The sequence below is a fragment of the Sciurus vulgaris genome (genome assembly GCF_902686455.1).
Source record: "Sciurus vulgaris genome assembly, chromosome: 7".
In the NCBI taxonomy this organism is placed as follows: domain Eukaryota; kingdom Metazoa; phylum Chordata; class Mammalia; order Rodentia; family Sciuridae; genus Sciurus; species Sciurus vulgaris.
The window spans coordinates 134,401,306-134,422,622 of NC_136467.1; the positions used below are offsets into that span (position 1 = coordinate 134,401,306).

Below are 21,317 nucleotides of genomic sequence, written 5' to 3' on the forward strand. Positions count from 1 at the left end.
AGGATAAATACTGAGGAGTGGTATAGCTGGGTCATATGTTGTTTCCATCCCTAGATTTTTGAGGAACTCCATACTGATTTCCATCGTGATTATACTAATTTATAATCCCACCAGTTTAAAAGTGTTCCTTTTTCTCCATATCCTCTCCAACATTTATTACTGTTTGCATTTTTGATGGCTGCCATTCTAACCGGAATAAAATGAAATCTCAGTATAGTTTTGATTTGTATTTTCCTTAGAGCTAAGGATGTTGAACACTTGTTCATATATTTGTTGGCCATTTGTATTTCTTCTTTTGAAAAGTGTTGTTCAGCTCATTTGCCCATTTACTAATTGGGTTATTTGGGGGGGGGGTGTTGTGTTAAATTTTCTGAATTCTTTTATTTTCTAGATATTGATCCTCTGTCAGAAGAGTAGCTAGAAAAGATCTTCTCCCAGTCAGAACAGAATAGATTTGATTCTATTAATTGATGAGTTACATACTAGCAGTTTTCATAAATATTACCCAAATTTCTGTATTTCACTGTTTACAGGATTCAAGCACTTAATGCAATTCAACACTAGCTAAAAAACAGGTTTTAAAGTCAGAGGTTTAGGCTCTTATTGGCTGTGTTACTTCAACTAAGTGATTTCTCTTTTCTATGTTACTTCAACTAAATGATTTCCCTTTTCTACAATTCATTTGTGAAGTGGGCACATTTCGTAACATGAGACAAGATTAAAGAATGAAGTTCCAAAAGTGTTTGGTAAAACAATTGAGGACACAAGGACAGTGCAACAAAAGCAAAGAAGGGAAGAGAGAATAAGTGTAAGGAGGGACTCTCATTTCTCACACTCCCTCTCAGAAGCCACCCCAGACAACCCCAGGGAGTATAATTGCTTAGAAGCAATTATAGAAACTCCCTCCTTCCTCACCAGTGGCAACTCTAAGCACCAGGGCTCCAACCATCCCTGAGCACAGGCCACAGTGCAGGGCAGAGGAGTAAAGGAAGTTGGTAAAAGACTAGGCACAGCAGGGACAACTTGAAAAGATATGGCCAATGAGACAAAGAGAGGGTTTAAAGAATAACCTAAGCAGGTAGAAGAGGCAAAAGAAAAGTCTTCTGAGAAAGTTTGTAGGTAGGTGGGGAAAAGGGAAAGAACACAAAATATAAAAGCTGACTGGATCCAGTGAGCACAGTCTCTGTTACCAAGAATACAGCCAGAAGGGTCAGCCTTGGTAAGGAAGAGGCAGGTTCTCCTCTTCAGAGATTAAGGAAGAAAGGGACCACAAAACCACAGTGAGAATTTAAAGAGTTGAAGGTACAATTCACTTAAACTAAATAAGGCAGGGAAAAGAGATTTTGCTAAAGTGGACGGGTCTGTGGGAAAATCTGCAAGAGTTCAGGAAAGTAGAAAAGGTTTGGAGTAGAAACTACAAATACAAAAATAACTGGATCATGAGATGAATAAAACATAGTTGGCATTGTAAGTTGGGATTTAATCAAATTTTCATACAGACTTCTCTTCTCTAATGTCTTTGAAGATCCAAAATCCCTGACTTCCTCCACTAGCAATGACATTCAGTGCCAAAACATATACTTAGAAACAGTCTTTGTTGGGACTGGGGTTGTAGCTCAGTGGTAGAGTGCTCATCTAGCATGTGTGAGGCACTGGGTTAGATCTTCAGCACCACATAAAATAAATAAATAAAATAAAGGTATTGTGTCCATCTACAACTAAATATATATTTATATATACATATAAAAACATAAACACGCAACAGTCTTTGTTGGGCTGGGATACAGCTTGGTGATGGATACTTGCCTACCATGCATGAAGCCCTGGGTTTCATCCCCAACACCACAGGAAAAGAAAACATTTTGGTTAAAAAGAGAAAAAATTTTAAGTCTAAAAATCTAGGTGCAGTGGTATGTGCCTACAGTCCCAGCAACTCAGGAAGCTGAGACAAAAGGGTTGCTTGGGTCCAGGAGTTCAAGGCCAGTTTTGGCAATACAGCAAAATCCTGTTTGGGGTGGGGGGGGGCATGGGAGGTTAACACAAGTAAGTATAGAGATGCCATTATCAGAACAGAATAATTTAAAACCTCTCAACATTCTTTTATTGATTAACTACTTTGTGCAAAAGATTTTATAAATAAATTTTATTAATGTATAAATAAAATCTTATTCTCTCTGTGGAACATAACAGTGAATAAGAATGCTTCCTGCCTTCAAGAACACTGTCATTCTAGACCAAGGGATGACAAATAAATGGAAGCCACCACAGTATCTGAAGAAAAGACAAAAAAACATTGCATAGATATTACAGAACAATCCAACTTAAATCCAAGATATTATTTTTTAGAAAGAGGCAATAGGTTTTCAAAATAAGAAATTTCAAGGTATCTTCAAAATTTGATTTCAAGAAGTGGCAGTATCAAAGTCCAAAGAGTACAAAAGAGTTATACAAAACAAACCAATCATTTTGGTTATTCAATCTTGAAATTATGATTAACTACCTGCTGTGGCCTGAATGTCCCCCCAAATTCATGTGTCAAAATTAAATCCCTATTGGGGTGGTATTAAGAGATAGGACCAGGGCTGGGGATATAGCTCAGTTGGTAAAGTGCTTGCCTTGCAAGCACAAGGCCCTGCGTTCAATCTCCAGCACCACAAAAAAAAAAAAAAAAAAAGAGGTGGGATGTTTTAGGAAGTGATTAAGTGAATTAATGATGCACTTACCAAAGGTGCTTTGGAGAGTTCACTTCTCATGCTATTTTGCTCTTCTGCCGTGTGAGTACAATGTTCCTCCCCGCAGAGGAAGCAGAGTGCAACCCTCACCTGACAATAATCCTGCTGGCACCTTGATCTTGGACTTCCCAGTCTCCAGAACTGTGATAAATAACTTTGTACTTATAAATTACTCAGTCTGTGATATTTTCTTATTTTCTTAGTGGCAAAAGAGACACTGCCAAAGGAAATAAAACAATGGAAATCACTGTTTAGAAATAAAAAGGAAATTTAAGGAAATTCACCCATCTGGTATACTTAAAGCTAAAAAAGACACACTGTAGCAGCACAATTTCTGACAAGAGCCAATTGTGAAGCACAGGCCAACTTCGGGTGGATTGACCAGGCAGTCCTTCTGGGTCTATCTGAATGACAGCAAGTGAGGTACTTAAGTAGCTTGGTTATATTTTCTGGGGACATCAATGACATTAAGAATTAAATGTGGTATTTATATTCCTGATAACTTGGACAATGTTAAGGTTCCCACATGAAGGTCTTGTCCTCTCCAGCCTTTGTTAGGCCTTGTTATGGGAACAATTTCTCAGCTCTTCCCCCTCCTGGTGATAGATTATTGATTTCTGTCATCTTCATGACATATTCCAGATGCTGCAACATTTATTTTGTATTAATCTCATTTCAGTACTCATGTCTTTTTGTTCTTCTCTCATAGAAGCACCCACCCCAAGAAGACTTTACAACCTGCTCTTCCCCAACCAGACTTCTCCCATGGACCCCTCGAATGACAAGGTTTCTAAAAGTGAACTCCAAACTGCTTGCCCCACACCGCCCGCTTCTAGCTCGAAGCAGCCAGAGCGGTTGTTGCGCCCCGCCCCTTTCCTTATAGCAGTGAAGAGTTCCTAAAGCAAAAAGGGGGAATAAAGCCAGAATTGGGGAGGGGCAGTTAGTGTAGAAACAGGGGATCAAGTCAAATGGAGGAAATGGAGGCCATGAAAGCCATCTGCCTCTGGAAGTTGGAGACTGCCCTTGTTGGAGAATGGAATATCAAGGATCTGCACAGCCCATTGATTACCAGATTTACCTGCTGAATCACATTGGCCCTTCCCCTGCCCATTCGCTTCTCACTTTATGCATCTCATTGCAAAACTAGGCCTGATCAAAAAGCAAAAAGGAGAGATAAGGGGGAAAGAACTGGAGAACAAAAGAGACCTTAACCTATAAAGGATGTAAGGTACACTTGCTTCTTGGGACTTTAGAACATCAGTCGTGGTCCCCTTCTCCCTTCTGGGAGAGGTCTGTGTTACTACCTTTAAATAGAACCTGCTTAATATGCTAAATCCTACTGTAATGTCAGGATTAGCCTGCATACTCTTCCTTATAATACTTGCAGTTCTTAAATGTTTGTGGTCCATTTTCAATAAGAGACTCACGAGGGTTTAGGTCAAGCAGGTTCTCCTGAAGGAATCCCTTGTCCAAATTAACAAAAATGGGGTAAATGTTGGGAGAAATCCTAGTTCTTGGCTCGCAGCACTTTATGTCTCACGTGTGTAAACATGAAGAGAGGAGCATTCCGCTCTGACCACTTAGGAAAGTAAACAACTGCCCCCAAATTGACCTAGTGTTACTAAGGGAACCAGTATAGGGGCCTGGTGGTCTGATTCCCCGTGGCACATTGTGAATGGGCAAAAAGTCTATAAAATGTATGGTTATTCCTGTAATAAACAAGTTTGCAGGCTGCTCGTCACAAGCCTGCTTCTACCCAACTCCCGGAGTCTGGGTCTTGACTCTGCGGTCCTTACCTGCGCCTGAGCTAGCCTGGCACCCCTACCAGGTAATGAGGTAGGACTGCTGAGGGATGTGGGAGAGAATCTAAGAGGATTGACAAAACTGGTTACCAGCACAGGCAGAGACACCAGGGGTTGTTCAAGGCAAGGCATACTTCAAACTATCAAAGGTGTTGAGCAACTTGGCAACAGGTGCAGTGACTCCTGTCCTCATATAGCAAGGGATAGCTATGCTCATTAAGCACAGACATTCAGAGAACTACTGGTGAGGACTACAGCTCTGAGGACCCTTCTGGTGAACTTGGGTCCTCTCTTGCCAAATAAGCCTTAGAGTGAAAACTTGTAAAACTGGAGAAGGAAGTCCAGGATTTAGCACTGAAATACAAAAGAGCTGTAGTTGACTGTGAAAACACAAGGAGATGAACCCAGAGATGTGTGGAAGACACCAAGATATCTGGAATCCAGTTTCTGTAAGGACTTGGTCATGGAGATGGCAGACATTTTTGGAGAAGACTACTAAATGCATTTCTGAAGAAACAACCTGAGGACTAGAAGCTCACCCTGGAGAACATTTTCTGAAGGTTGTCACTTTTAGAAGCTGTAAAGTGTGTTTGCCAAGCATGGCCTGGAGAAGAGGATTCCCACGGGTGATAAACATGACCCTAAAGAGCATGAACTCATCTGTCATGTGCCAGCTGGTGTTGAGGTACAACCTGGCATGGTGGTTACAAACTTATGGCCGTACCATTAGACTTAGGTGACTGAACTCTGGGAGAACGTTCAGTTCTCCAAGAGAACTGATGGTCTGCTCATAGAGATCTGAATGTTCTCACAGAGTTCAGTCACCTATTTTTTTATTCATTAAAATAGGTTTGTATTAAATCATGAGGAACTTCATGTGCTCTGTTCAGGATTTAGTCATATTGGCTTTATTTCTATGATACTCTATTGATTTTATGTGAACAGTTTGATCTCATCAGAAGTCTTGCCATTGAGCATTTGAACAATGTGAGAAGTGTTTCTATGGCCTTTATCAAAATGTTAATGAAAATTATTTAAAATGGTACTCTGATGTCTTTGAATCCAAAATCCTCTTAACTGTGTATTTTCAACTAATTGTTAAAATTAGTACTCTTGTATAGTATTTTGTATGTTGTAGGAAAAGGAGACTGGGATTGGTTTGACATTTGGGTACTTAGATGATAAAGCTTTACACTTGTATATATATATATTTTTTTAATTCCAAAGAACCTCTCTCAGGGAAATAAAGAAGAAATAGAAAAACACCACACCAAATTAAAAATACCTGGCTCTTTTTGGAGTGACTCTAATGCTCCAGAAAAAGGTAGACACCAGAACTAATCTGTTTTCTCAGTTGTGTTCCTGACTAGGGGCTAGGTACAGTGTAGTAATTACAAGTTTTATGATAAATCTTCATCTTTTTGAATTTACAAAAAAAAAAAGATACTGACAAAGATAAAAAATGATTTGGAAAATAAAGAACTTAAAAGGTAATATGAAAAGGTGAATGTTTCCCTTTTCCTCTCATTAGCTTAAGAAAAGGACAAATGTCATAATGCTATACATGGCCCACAATATCTATCAATACTTCACTACTTATTCTTTTGTGGAATGAGTTGTAACATAAATCATGCCTACATGAATACAGAGCAGGATGTCACTTTGGAACATAAAATAGCTAATATGAACAAATCCTCAAATTAATTCTAAAGAATTTTTCAAAGAGTTTCCAAAATACCTTATAAACAAGATTTCTTTCTCCAATTTAACCTATTAGAACCCATTAGAGACCCCAAAATGCCTTCCTTCTTCATTAGGTATTTCCTCTTCAAGTCACGTGTACCAAAAGAATATAAGACATGAAATTTCATGTTCAAAAGGATTCATAAGAACAAGGAAAATAACTACTACTTCTCAATTATTTTCATTCTCCCCACCCTTTTCCTCAAAAAGTGTCTCTTTCCCTCAACAAATGGTATCTCTATTCATCCAAATGACCAAGGAAAAATACCTAGGAGTCATCATTTTTTTCACTCCTGAAATCAGCCCATCAGCAAATTATATCAGTTCAATTTCAAAATATACAGATTTGTCTACTTTTCTCCACCTGTTCTGTCCCACCATCTCTTGCCTAAACAGCTATAACTGCCTCCTAATTTTCATTCACTCTTTATACCCTATTCATTAAAGTGTGCAACAATGACCACTCAGAACAAGACCCTAACTCATGTCAAGGTAAGTGAGCACCCTGAGGATCTGGCTTTTGCAAACCTACCTCCCCAGCACCTGTCTCATTACACTTACTCCTTATGCTCCTGGTTTCTTTCTGTTCCTAGAAAACACTCACCAGGTTTTCCATTGCCTTGAGGACTGTGCACTTGCATTTGTTCTGCCTTAAAAAGTTTTTCTCCAATGTCAAATCTCATCTTTAGAGAGGTGTCCCTGACCTAGTTACCATTCATTTCATCCCCAGTGTGTCACTCAATAGCACAGTGCCTCTTAAACTAGATGTGATAAAGGACCATTTTTATAAATAAATACATATATATATATATATTGCATCCTCAATCTATCATAAAACTATTCTTTTGTAAAAAATACAAGAAAAATAATTTTCTTTTAAAGATGCTTTTTTTTTTTTTTTTTTTTAAGTACTGGGAATTGAACTCAGGGGCACTCAACCACTGAGTCACATTCCCAGCCCTATTTTGTATTTTATTTAGAAACAGGGTCTCACTGAGTTTCTTAGGGCCTCACCATTGCTGAAGCTGGCTTTGAACTCAAAAGTCTCCTGCCTCAGCCTCCCAGGTCACTGGGAAGATGCAATTTTTTTAAACCATGAAAAATACAAAACAAAAATATTAATGATCAGCATCAATGGCCAAAATTTTTCTCTATCACATGACAATAAGAGTCTCTCACTTTCTCTGTTTATGTTGTTGCCAACTACTATGAACTGATATAACTACCAGCAGGTCAGACTGTGACACTACTCCAGTTTGCCACCAAGAGCATTCCCTTTACAGTACTTGCACACTCTACAATTACTTTTGGTTTATATATTGATCTACACCAGATCCTATTCTGGACACTGGAGCTTCAGCAATGAATAAAACATACAAGGTAAGGATCTGATTTAGCACAGAACTTCTCAAGTTCATGTATACCGTCATTTGTTCCTCAAAAGTATTGCATTCTTTTCACTGTACATTCTTTTTTTTTAATGCTTCTTTAGTTATTGATGGACCTTTATTTTATCCATTTGTTTATATGCGATGCTGACAATTGAACCCAGTGCCTCATACATGCTAGACAAGCAGTCCACCACTGAGCCACAACCCCAGCATTTCACTGTATATTCTTCGTATTACACAATAATCAAATTTTTAATGAAATAATCCCTTCTAAAACTACATCCATACCCAAATACCAACCTTGAAGATTCGACAATGTGGAATTCAACATCTTCAGTCAATGAGGATTCCACAATAGCCACAACTCATTTTCCACAACTCACCAGTCAAGTTGTACACTAAGTCTACCCTGCTGGCTTTATTCCATCCTGTGTGCAAGTTCCCTCAAATACATCCCAGTCAGTAGTTAAAATGCTCAGAATTTCTTCTAAAGTATAATCAATACCTCAGCTTTGCCACCCTAGAGCCAATATGATGTCAGACCTATTAAGTACATATCCCAAATTTCCTTGGGTCTCATCAGTTGACATTAAAAATGAGGCAACCATGCAAAACATATAGCCCCCATCTATATAAATGCCAGACATGGGACTGTACCCAGAGTATCTAGGACATGCTGACATTATTTCCACTCCCATTCATCCAACTCACCACCTCCCAAAAACTCTTTATATTGTTATTATTCACACTTTACAGGTGAGAAAACTGAAAACCAGAGATGCCTACTAATTACTTATTTTAAAAATTAATATATATTTGTTAGAATTTTGTTCTATTAAATATAGTGTTATATTCTTACCAATGAGTCCCACCTTGGTTAGGTTTTGTTTTGTTTTGTTTTTGCGGTGCTGGGGATCAAACCCAGGGCCTTGTGCTTGCAAGGCAAGCACTCTACTGACTGAGCTATCTCCCCAGTCTCCTTGGTTAGGTTTTAAGTCACCAAAACTGCCAGGTGGTTCTAGTGAAGCCAAACTGGCATTAAGAACCAATGAACTTTGGTAAAAACTAAGTGTGCATATTAGAAATGAGAAAGCAATGTAGGAAAATGAAAGCTGCTCATTTTCAAAATAGTTTAATGTTTTAATGTGCAATGTTATTAGAATACTGCTTCCATTGGGATTCAAAAATTGCTAATGACATTTGTGTTATTTCAATCAAGAAGAAAGTCTATCCCTTAGAAATGGCAAAAGTGACAATGAATGGAATCTGACATAAGACTACCTATTTCAATTTAGCCAATTCCCAAAATCAGGCCAAGGGCATTGTTTAGGAATTTCCATTAAAACACTAGAATATTGGAAGCAACCCGGATGGAGGGGAAATCTGTAACAAGCCCTACAGTTACTTCTACACAATGTGCTAGTTAGTCTTCCCATCATAAATTAAAAATAGCAGAAAGAACTTCATCACTAAATTTGGTGTCCCTTCCATCTGCCTGCAAGCACTTGCTCTAATACACACTGAAGACCATTGTTTAGCTTTGTTTATTAATTTACAGAAAAAATCCATTCTGACAAGCAAGGACTAAAAACCACACAACCATCTACACAGTTTCACTTATCCAAGATCTGACTAATCAAGATAAGGCACTAAAATTATGAGTGGATATGTACAAAAACTCTCTCACTGACATTTATAGCCAAATGGGAACCTAAAAGAGTCTTTATTTAGGTATTTGCCACTTTCACAAATAAGTGTATGTATGTGCATACACACACACATATATGTAATTATATATGTCATCAATTTGATACTTTCAATGAAAAGTGAAGTCTTAAATATTACCATTAAATATTAGTAATACTGTACGTTTAAAAACAAATGCTTTATAAACACTTTAGGTCACTAAAACATCTTAAGTGACTGCTGTTATCTAGGCAATCACACTTTATTTTTCTCTATATCATTTCCACTTAGAGTCTTTACAATGACATCATTTGGGACCAGAAACATTCTTCTTTCATGAACCAAGTTCCCAAAAAGAACAAGTTTATTTCAGTTTATTTGGTCCCTTCTGCAGCAGGGGAGAAGAAGAAATCTTTAGCTGGTCAGCTAGTGAAGCATCCCTATCTCCAGTCAAGGAGGGGCCTCTTCACCATCTTTAGATTCTGCTTCACCTCCACCTTATTGGTCTAGGAGGAAGTCATGGTGACTAGCAAGACCTGTAATATGCTTGGGGAACGAATTCCATTCTTTTATCACCTGACAATCATTCACAGTTCTGTGGATTTGATTTACCTGTGACCCCATTAGTCATGGTCACAAGCCTGAATCTTATCCAAGTAAGCCTAAGCTGCTCCTTGGAGAGGCACCAAGCTGTTAGACAAAATATAAAATAAGAGAAGCAAAAAAAAGTACCTCATGGTGCTTTGTGTAGAAAATACTTGTATCATGACAGATGTCATGCTTGCTATGCAATGTTTCGTTTAATCAGCCATGAGATCCTATCCTAGGAGGGTGGTAGCATCGCTATGTTTGTTTCCAGAAGAGAATGCTTAGGTTTCCAGTAAAGAAAGTGCTGCCTTTAGGATACCATGTCAAAGGATACCATGTCAAACAGGTAACACTTAAACCCTGAGTTGTGATTTTTATCTGTTTTTCCTTATAACAGCCCATATAAAATTATGCCCACATTAGAAGGGAATGAACAAGTTTTCAAGCTGAAGTTGTTTTATTCAAAGGGATCACTGTTAAGAGTTCTCAATGCAGCCAATTACTGAAGAGCAGAAAACTAGATGCAAACCAGCATTCTCATTTCAGAATCGCTATTTCATTCATGCCTCAAAGGCTTGAGAAATCAATACCCACAATAAATTTGCCCAGGAATGCAGAAAAGTAAAAGTGGGTTCCTTGCAGAGCTTTCAGCTTAGGATGGAAATGATTAGAACTAATACGATCAGTCAACAAATACATGAAAAAATGTTCAACATCTCTAGCAATTACAGAAATGCAAATTAAAACTACACTGAGATTTCATAATTATCAGGAATATAAGTAACAAATGTTGGCAAGGACATGGGGAAAAAGATAAACTCATACATTGCTGGTGGGAGTACAAACTGGTACAACCACTCTGGAAAGCAATATGGAGATTCCTCAGAAAACTTGGAATGGAACTATCATTTGACCCAGTTATCCCACTCTTTGGCATATACCCAAAGGACTTAAAATCAGCATACTATAGTGACACAGCCACATTAATGTTTAGAGAAGCTCAATTCGCAATAGCTAAGCTATGGAACAAATCTAGGTGACCTTCAACAGATGAATGGATAAAGAAAATATGGCATATATATACACAATGGAATATTACTCAGTCATAAAGAGAATGAAATTATGGCATTTGTCAGTAAATGGATGGAACTGAAGACTATCATGCTATGTGAAATAAGCCAATACTAAAACTCCAAATGTTGAATGTTCTCTCTGATATGTGGATGCTAACACACAATGGGGAGAAGGCAGAGTAGAAGTTCACTGGACTAGACAAAGGGGAATGAAGGGAAGAGACAGGGGATAGGAATAGGAAAGACAGTAGAATGAACTGGACAAAACTTTCTCATGTTCATATATGAATACATGACCAGTGTAACTCCACATCATGTACAACCACAAGAATGAAAAGCTCTACTCCATGTGTGTATATTATGTCAAAACACACTCTACTGTCATATATATATATATATATAGAAACAAATAAAAAATTAAAAAGAGAAAAAGAAATGATTAGAACCTAATCCAGTAATGGAGGAGTCGATTCCCTATCCACTGCAGTTGGTTCTTTCTTCGGGTTAACAGCATTCTTGGAGGCAAAAGGTCCCTTTTCCACCAAGAAGAGAGGCCTTAAAAAATGAAGGAGTAACAGGAGTGACAAAGGCTCCTGCACTAGAGACAACTGGAGTTAGGGAACTGATTATTCTACCTGAATGTTCAAAATTCTCTCCTCAGACACAAAGTCCAAACTAGCTAGCTTGTCAATGATCAAACAAATCATTTCAGTCTTTCTACTGAACATCCTGTTCCCAAAACTAAAGGTAATTTAAAATTTCCTATAAAAACAATATCAAGAACTTTCTTTTAATCTCTCTACTTGCCTCATCTAAGATATCTAAAACTACTCCATGCTGGTCACATAAGCAACATCCTCCTTGAGACAAAAAAAAAAAAAAAAAAAAAAAAAGTGCTATTTTGATATGGATGGATTCACTACTGAGGCAGGAAAAAGTAGTTAAGGTTTTAACTCTTATTCTTTGCAGCAATGGAATGTTTTCCAGGAAATTTCAATGCTAAAGAATAAAACAGTTATTGTTCCATCTACAACATCTAAAGTTCTACACAAGTGCTGCTGAAATATGAAGATGACAAGTCCTGGTTCTCAAGGAGTTTAGCTTCTAATCATAAGGATACATCACTAATCAATTAACTGCAATCTGTGGCAGAAGATAGAGGTGGCCACATGTGCATCTGGACATGAAATGGAGCTGCACTAGAAGGAATGGTGAGAGAGTAACAGGCAAAGCTTAACTGGGGAGGTACCACAACCAGATGCAATGATGTAGGCATTCAAGAAAGGTGAGGCAGGGTAAGACTTCAGACAATTGTCCATTACTACCAAAGCTTGCAATACATACAATATCATCATGGGATGATAGTGTGGTAGGGTTAGGCTGCTGGGTAAAAGAGTTTAACTCACAATATCTGCCCATGGATCTGTGAAAATAAATCTGTTTTATGAACTGGTGGGGAAGACTAAATCCAGTAATATCAATGAGCCTGAAAAAGCCAAGAGGCAGGTAATGAAAATACAGACAGGAAGAAAGAGGATGCATGAGAAAAATGAAGAGACAGAATATGGTCATTGCTCTGACAGAGAAAAGGGTGCAGAAAACCATTCAAAGGGAACTGGTGTTTGGGGTCAGAACTAAGAGTGAAGTGAGGGAAGAGGGTGGTCAGGGGTAAAGATGTTTCAGTTTACCTGTTTTTATCATTTTACTCTGAGATTCAGGGAGCACACTCAGGTAGACATCAAATGGGACAACCAGACATGCAGTGTAACCTCATATTTTTGAGCATTAATTTTCTAATCCATAATGGTGATTCCCAAATCCATATAATTATCAGAATCAACTGGGAAACCTGATCAAAGCAAAGAACCCCTCTTGCCCCACCCAAAGAAATCCTGACTAAGTAGATCTGGGATGGAGCCCAAGAATCCATAGTGCTTAGAAGCCAAAAGTGGGAGCCACTGCTCCTTGGCACTCTGCTCATTTTGCAGTTCATAATCTCCTGGCTTTATAGTCTGAATATACTTTCAGAGCATATTCACTTTGATGGCATTTGCAGAATGTGAAACTACACCTCTCTGGAGGATTGGAAACATACTTTCACATCTGAAAATAATTACTTCTCAGTCTGTATTCCACTGGTTATGGGGAATGGCTTTGATATTCTACTATGTAACTGATGGCCGGGGTCTGCAAGTACCAACTACTACAACACAAAGATCAATTCTGCTGAAGCTTTTTGTGGCCAAGATAACACATGACTCCACAATTTCTAGGCTGATGACAATGTGCATCCCGAAACTGCTTTGTTTTAAATGGTAGAGCTCCATGAGTCCGTGTGATAACTGTGTAATCATATATGAACCTTTTATGTATGTCAATAACTTGGGCACATATTTCAATGGATTTCTGGCTCCAAGTCCTCCCACAACTCATCTTCTTTTTCACCTCACAGAGGTGATGGCATAAAGCTCAGGAAGGCAACTCAGCCAATGGAAAATATTCAACCTGCAACTTTTATTAAAAGCACAATATTTTACTTCTTAAGAAAATTGCCAAAGATTCAGGAAAAAGAGCAAGTGTGAAATATAAAACTATGAGAATTTTGTTTTATATGTTTCTAATGAAAGAGCAATGATAGTTTAGTATTACAATGTCTTTAACTCCATCAATTCATTGTCTGTCTTCTATTTTGTTAAAATAAATAAAAAGCAACCTTTCACACACTTGCTACTTATGACATTGCTCTGTCTTTACAAAAAATCTCTCATTTAATTTGAAGTTATCCTCTTGCGTGGGTAGTTTCATGATTCTCACTTCCAGCAAAGAGAACACCAAGGCTTAGCAAATCAAGTTTCTGTTGTCAAAGAACAGAGCTGGAATTTCCACCTGGTGCTTCCTGAGGGCAGCACAGTCTCAGCCAGGACTGCAAGGTATTGCCAAGATACAGGTGAGAAGGTAAAGAGAGGAGGAAAACAGGTCACGTTTGCAATGACCCATAGACAAATTTTTTGCCTGAATCCCGCATGTGGCCCAATCACCTCACCTTCCCTGAGGTGGTCCATGTGTTTCTTCATACGCAAGATATACTCTCTTGGGGAAATAAACAAGTGCCGCTTGCCCTTCACTCTCCAACATGCAGCACAAATGGCCTCAGTAAAGATTCTTAATGGTGATGCTGAATGAGCACAGCTGGGTAATCTGTGAGGCCCTAACCACTGACTTTCACAGTCCCTGTTCCCAGAACCTAAGGAGGGTTTGGGGAATTTGTGGAGGCATCTGGGTTGTTACCATTCCTGGGGCTGCCAGTGCACTAAGCGGGTGGAGATCAGGAAAGCCAGAGATTCCATAATGCCCAGGACAGTACCCAGCCAAAAACTGTCCTACGTTCCCTACAAGTTTCTTAAGTCCTGTTGGAGATTCTTGTGGGTAAAAATCCTAACTCAGTTTTAAGCTAGGCATAAAGTAAATGTTGCAAAGTATGTGGCAAAAAAATATTACTATTCTGTTCCAAATTTAACCAAATATGAACATTTAAAAAAACAATGACACCAAGAGCATACCACTAGTGTTTACTGAGGTGCCACATGCCAGTGAGAGAGAGACAGAGGCCTCTGAGTGGCTCACCAAATGCTTCAGTGTGGCAGCAACCAACCTGTATACTGAAATCAAGTGCTCTGGACACAGGACTCTCTTTCTCACACGCCCCTTTTTATTTGTTGTTGTTGTTGTAACAAAATCATTATATGGATTTTTTTAATAATATGTATAGTTTTCACTTCAAAAGACTAAAAAGTTGGTAAATACAACAAAATGGCCACATGGACACCAGTAATTGTGCAAGCTTAATGAAAGTACTATAGTAAAAAAGGCATTATAAATATTACCTGTCTTTCACAATTCAGCATGACACAAGTCAAGTTAGGTAGTTCCCATGCCCCAGGAAATCCTGACTTAATCTCTGCTTTGTCAGCAGTTTGGACCATGCATATGTGTGTATGAAGGAGGGAAAGGTGTCTGCTGATCAAGGTGCCTTTGTATTCTACATTGGAGTTCTTTCTGAGTTCCAAGCTTAACCTCTAAGTTCACAATAATCTCTGAAACAACATACTAAAACTCATTACAAAGAACTTTGAAACAGGAAGAAATGGCATTAAAATTTTGCAATGCAGCAATTTTTGAAAAACTTACAAAGAAATAAGAGAAAAAATATGGGGAAATGTATTTCATTTTCCTTAAAGAACAAGGTCCATTTCTCATAGAATATATTCTATTTATTTTATATATATATTTTTTTTTTTCTTTTTTTACAGTACTGGGAATCAATGAATGCTTGATGTGCTAAGCAAGTGTTCTACCACTGAGCTACACCCCTAGTTTAAACATGTTTTAAAGATAAACTTAAAGATAAACACACACACACATATTGTTTAAACCCAAGAAACAAACATTACATCTAAAAGTATTATAACATTAAATTGTATGTTTAAGCATTTTCTATCAATTTTACATTTTTTTTTGGAGTGGGGAGGGTACTGGGTAATTGAACCCAGAAGCACTTTACCAGTGAGCCACATTCCCAGCACATTTTATTTTTTATTTTGAATCAGGGTCTTGCTAAATTGTTTAGAGCCTTGCTTAGTTGATGAGACAGGCCTCAAATTTGTGGTCCTCCTGTCTCAGCTTTCCAAGTAACTAGGATTGCAGGTATACATCACCATGCCCAGATACTTTCTCACTGTATAAACCAACATGTTTCATATCTCTAATCCCTTTATCATTATGACAAACAAGGTTCCATTTTTATACTAAGCCAAACACACTAAAGGTAACTAGGACTGGTAAGTGCTATACACACTTTTCCTAATTATTAGGGGTGGGGTGGGAATCCAAACAGTTTCATCTACACAGTTCACCCACAGTAATAGTTCTTTAAAATCTCATCAATTTCCTTGACAAAAATTAAGACCTTAACAAAGATCCACTGTTTAGGAGTCTTCATTACCACCTGGCTAACCACACATAAGGGTTCGGGAAATTATCATAGTCAAGTGAACAAATATCAAGAATTTCAGACACAGTAGCACTGTTTCTGCCAAGTATACAGTAGCAGCTTTCAATAAATGCTATTCCATTAGCCACAATCGCTCCTGTGGAATTATCAGTCTTAACTTCACTAAAAAAGAAAAACATTGTTTTTAACAGTATCAATAAGAACCTTGGTTCCCTTTCTGAGGTAATTATACTTACATGGAGTTAACAAACAGTAAATAAAATCATGATAATTTTAAAACATGTTTTTTAAAAACTTATTTTTGTCCAGCAAAATCTTGAACTAGAATTAGTACAAAGAAAAAACTGATTCAAACTTCACTTTCTTTTCCTCTTTTCTCTAATAGAAGTGATAGTACCTAATGACTTTGTCTCAAAAGTCAGCAGCAAAAAAGACATTAAATTTCTAAATAAGTACTTATTTTCCATTATGCCTTAAGCTTGTCAGAAAAAAAAAAAAAAGTCTAAGTTTAGGGGTTCTGTGGTTGAAAACAAAAAAGCTTGAGAATAAAAATTACGAAATTGTACCTTAGTCAGCTGAAGGAATGGGCATGATTCACCTGAACTTTACTGCAAACATTCTAAAACTAAGTAAATAATTCACCATCTTAGTCTTTTTCACCTAAGTAGGTAAGAAGCTATAAAGCAATTTCCTTTTCATGGAATAAAATAAAAAGGGTTTTAAATTCTTTCAGGGGAAGAGTAAGTCCGTATAAATTACATGTTGGTTTCTTGGCCATTATGTGTCTTCTCTATTTTCTAAACAACAGAGGTATAAAAATAAGATAACATAAACCAGCCTGAAAATTAGGCATCCATTAATTTTATTTACAACTGTGGAGAGTATATGTCAAAAGAAATACATAAATATTTAAATAACTTTACAACATTCCAAGATGACAATTAGGCACTTATTTCAGTCAAAAAGAGAAATAATGTCCAAGCTTTTATATTACTCTAAGAAAAGCAGTGTTTGTGTCCAAAAACTTAACAAATGTTAATCAGTGGTGATTCAGAACAATCAACCTTTTATTAAGCATTCATTCTAAGATTGTATGATAAAAAATAAATTCTTACAATGACATCTTAAATGGTCTCTCTGAAGTACAGAGCAATGGCAAAACTTAAGTGTAATTAAGGACTTAAAAAATGCAGATGTTATATACTTGAGCCACCTGGTGGTTTATTTCCCTCACTGCACTGATAAACACCTTATGCTATGCATCCAACCTTGTATTGGATTCTACATGCTTTGCTTTCAGGGCAAAGACCAAAGGGAATTTACATTTACCAAAATATAGTTAAGAGTATGGCATGACTCACTCAGGAGCACTTTAAAAAGTACACTGTTTTTAAGTATGGAAGGCACTTCTCAAAATCTACCAGAGCTGGTCTTCAGAGTTGCTTTTTATGTTTTTTTCAACAGTATTTGACACCTACACAAAACAGTGAATCCAAAATAAATACAAAGGAACAGTAGATCAAACCTTGGGCTTGCCCATGGTTTACTTACCTCTTGCCCAGTTCTGGGCAGTTCAGGACACAGCAAATTTAACTTCTAAAAGATGTTGCCTTAACTGTCAAAATGAGGCAGTAATAGGTAGTCAGAGACATCAGTTTGAAAACAGGCACACTTTGTCACTAAGAGGAAGGGTGCAGAAAAACAACCTTTTTGACTCTCTGATATAAAATTATGCCCCCCAGGTCAGTATGGGGGCATACACATTATAGTCTCAACTACTTGGGAGGCTAAGACAGAAGAACTGCTTAAGCCCAGGAGTGTAAAACCAGCCTGGACAACAGAGAGACCCCATCTTAAATAAATAAACAAACAAACACATAAATAAATATTATTCTCCCCAAAAGAATTCCCAAAAGGAATAAAGAAGTCCTGGGGTAATCAAAGTTTCATGAAAATTTTATTTTCAAACTTACTAACCTAATAGCTAGGGTGCATTAGACAAGAGCCCTAACAATTATAATGATAATGGTAATGATGATTACATAAAACTTGATTCTAAATGCATACTTGCAAAAAAGCCAAGAACAAGTTAAGCCTTTTAACTACTTAATGGATTGGGGAGGTGAACCTTGAAGTCCAGCAGCAGTCCACACCCTCTCCAAAAGAGGAAACTTCCTCTCAAGTTTCTATATGTAATCTCTTCCATGAAGAACCAATAAGCGCTGCATTAAAGACATGCAATTAGCAAACTCACACATCCATTGTAATGACTGCTCCCATCACTGGATGTACTGGGAGGTATACCAAGCATGGATGCCAGAGGCTCCTCTCCACCCTCATGTGAAAGCACTCCATGTTACTGACTCATCCCAGAGATTCGAGGCCACACAGCTCACCAAGTGGAAACACTGAGCGGAAAGGACGCTTCAAAGGATGTCTCTATTCATCTTCTGGCCCAGGTTCTTGGTGGAGGGTAGATGCTATTAAAAGACTAGTTTCCTGGGGAAGGTAGATAGTTTTAGGGAAAGACCATTTGGCTGGAAGGAGGAAGCTTTGTTGCCAGCTGTTCCTGCCGCTCCGCTCCCTGTGTGGTCTCAAGTAAGCTGCTAAACCTGACCACGTCAAGGGCCAGGTCTATAAAAATGATGACATTTCCCGTAAAAGGGCCTGCCTGGCTCTATGCTGTTTGCCTTCACAGGGGAGCACTGTGGCTAGAGAAGCACTGGCTTTGGAGATTTGCCATGAACAAATCAAAAAGTGAGACATGGTCTTGACATTTTTCCCAGTGCAATTTGGTCCCATTTCCTTAAAACACTCCAACAAGATAGCATGGCTTTAGCTTGTCACACTTCCTAATTCCAGGGGATCTATGACACAGCTAACATTGTGAGACAAAAATAGTAGAGATGTCACAAAGTCCTTAGCACAGTATACATGGCAAAGGATGACTCCCCTCATAGAGGCCATCCTTCTCTCAAAGGGCCACTGTGCAAGCCCTTGGCAAATCCTACCATCAGTCTCATTTCTTCAAGAAGTTGTGATTAACATGACTATCAGCAAAAGTTAACACACATCAGAGTAGAAAGGTTTGAGTTTAAATTGCAGCTGTGTCATTTACCATCAGGTAGATGCTGTGCAAAGTAACCTTTCTGATCATTTGTGTCATGGAAATAAGGCACATCACTCTAAAGTCTCACTGTGAGCAAATGATAGGAAGGTGTGTGAAATTCACTAAAATAAGCAGGCACTGGAGGCAGATGCCAACACCAGGGCTGGCCGATGACAGAAGTAACAGAAATGCAGAACTTGCAACAGGAGCTAAGTGGTTAATTTCCTGCCCATGAGGAGAGATCTTGATATGTATATACTTATGTACCATCAGGTAGGCATATACAAATATGTGTAATTCTGAAGAAAAGGCTGACTTGTTAACAGCTGTATCATGTACCATCACTGTCTAATAACAGGAAAAAAAATACCTGTTAGAAAATGAAACAGACTCAAAATATTGAGAGGCTTGAGGACCTTGCCATAAACTAACATACTTTATGTCGTCTCCAATGACACCACTTTTATTCTATTATTTTTCTAGGATTCTCCATTCACATTCCAGACCTCACTGAACTAGAAACAAAAAACAAGAAAACTAAGTAATAAAGGAAAGCAAACTGCAGATAAGGACTAAATAAGGAAACTTGCATTTTACTACTATGAAGTACTTCACAGAATCAGAAAACTGTGATTGTCTGAAGCTGGAAAATATAAGAACTGCTATAACTTCTACATCACATGAGACTCCTTTAAGTTCAAGAAAAACTAAGCATTTTGAAGTTTATGGTATCTGGAATAGAAAGGGTCGAGATCATGGATTCTAAGGCAGTGTAATTACACTAGCTCATATATGAAGTGTCTCTGGCCCATCTCTTTTAAGATCACTCTTAGTTAGGATGGGAAGGGCAGGAAAGGGACAATTTACAAAGTCAGTAATTCAGGCTTGAAAATGGCTTGGCTTTACCTACAAGAGTTTGCCACTGCTACCCTACAGGGAGAATACAGTATCCTTATTCATAAAGTTGAATCTCTAACTTCTAACCATATACTCATTTCCCTACCCTATAATACTTGAAAATGCAATTTCCTATTTCATAAAAAAGATGTTATAACCCAACATTGTTCATTTCTTATAGGTCACATTGGTAAAAATACTTAGGCTAATTCACTCTGTTTTTAACTTCACATCCACAACACATGCTGTTGTTTATTCAATAATTGAGATTTTCCTAAAAACCATTTAATGAAAGATTCTAGTTTTATGAATGGCAATAAAAATTAAGTATTATACTAAAATCTGTTAGACCTTAACAGGAACCCAAAATAAATTTACTCTCTGACACAACAACTCCCAGGCAGCCAAGATCTTTACAAAATGTAATTCAGATGTCTCTCCTTTAGCTTCTCATTTCAACTGACATAAAAAAGTGAACTTGATACTGCAGTCTACAAACTCTATGATCATTCCCCTGCTTATTTTCTGCAACTCAAATGGCTCCACTCTCTTTCTACCCTCCCCACTCACTGGCCCTCCCCTGTGTATTTGCAGCCATTTCAGCCCTCTTGTCCTAGAATGCAGCCTGCTTACCACCTTATCCACTGACTTAAACACTTCCTCCATACTGCTGGCTCTTTCTATCCACTTTCAGCTCCTATGATACCTCCTCAAAAAGTCTTCTTATCAGCAATTAAATGCAATATCCTGGCCCCAAACCAATTCAATTTCTATTCTCAAAATTATTTTCATGATATTTGTCATGAAACATCAATATCTAGACGCCATTAGATAGTCAAAGGAAGAAAATGACATGACTTGGCTTAACACTTAAAAGGTCACTCTGGTCATTCCATTGAAGATGTGAGAGTAGGGGCAAGAAGGCCAGTTAGGAATCCCTGCAGTAGAAGGATGGGTCTTACTATGCACCAAGGGCAAGGAGCACCTAGCACTGATTTTAATCACTAGAAGGCTTTGTTTTTTTTCTTTTGAGTTAGTAAGCTACTTCCCAAATAACTAATATATTCAGGGGTATAACATCTAAATAGATTAGGCAATCTGTGTCCTTTTACAACAAACATTCTCAGATATACAATGTAAACACTGAAGAAACTGAGTGTTAATTAATATCAAAGTAGACTTCAAAATAAAGAATATTACCAGGCATAAAAAGAAACATTTCACATTGTTAAGTGAGTGAATTCATCAAAAAGATTCAACAACCCTTCTTATGGGGGAATTGCAC

At 37.8% G+C, this 21,317-nt stretch overlaps 1 protein-coding gene across 1 annotated transcript in view; it reads right to left on the reverse strand.

Annotated features, from left to right (window-relative positions):
* The window catches only part of GMDS (GDP-mannose 4,6-dehydratase), a 626,998-nt gene that overhangs the window by 561,441 nt on the left and 44,240 nt on the right, over window positions 1-21,317 (reverse strand).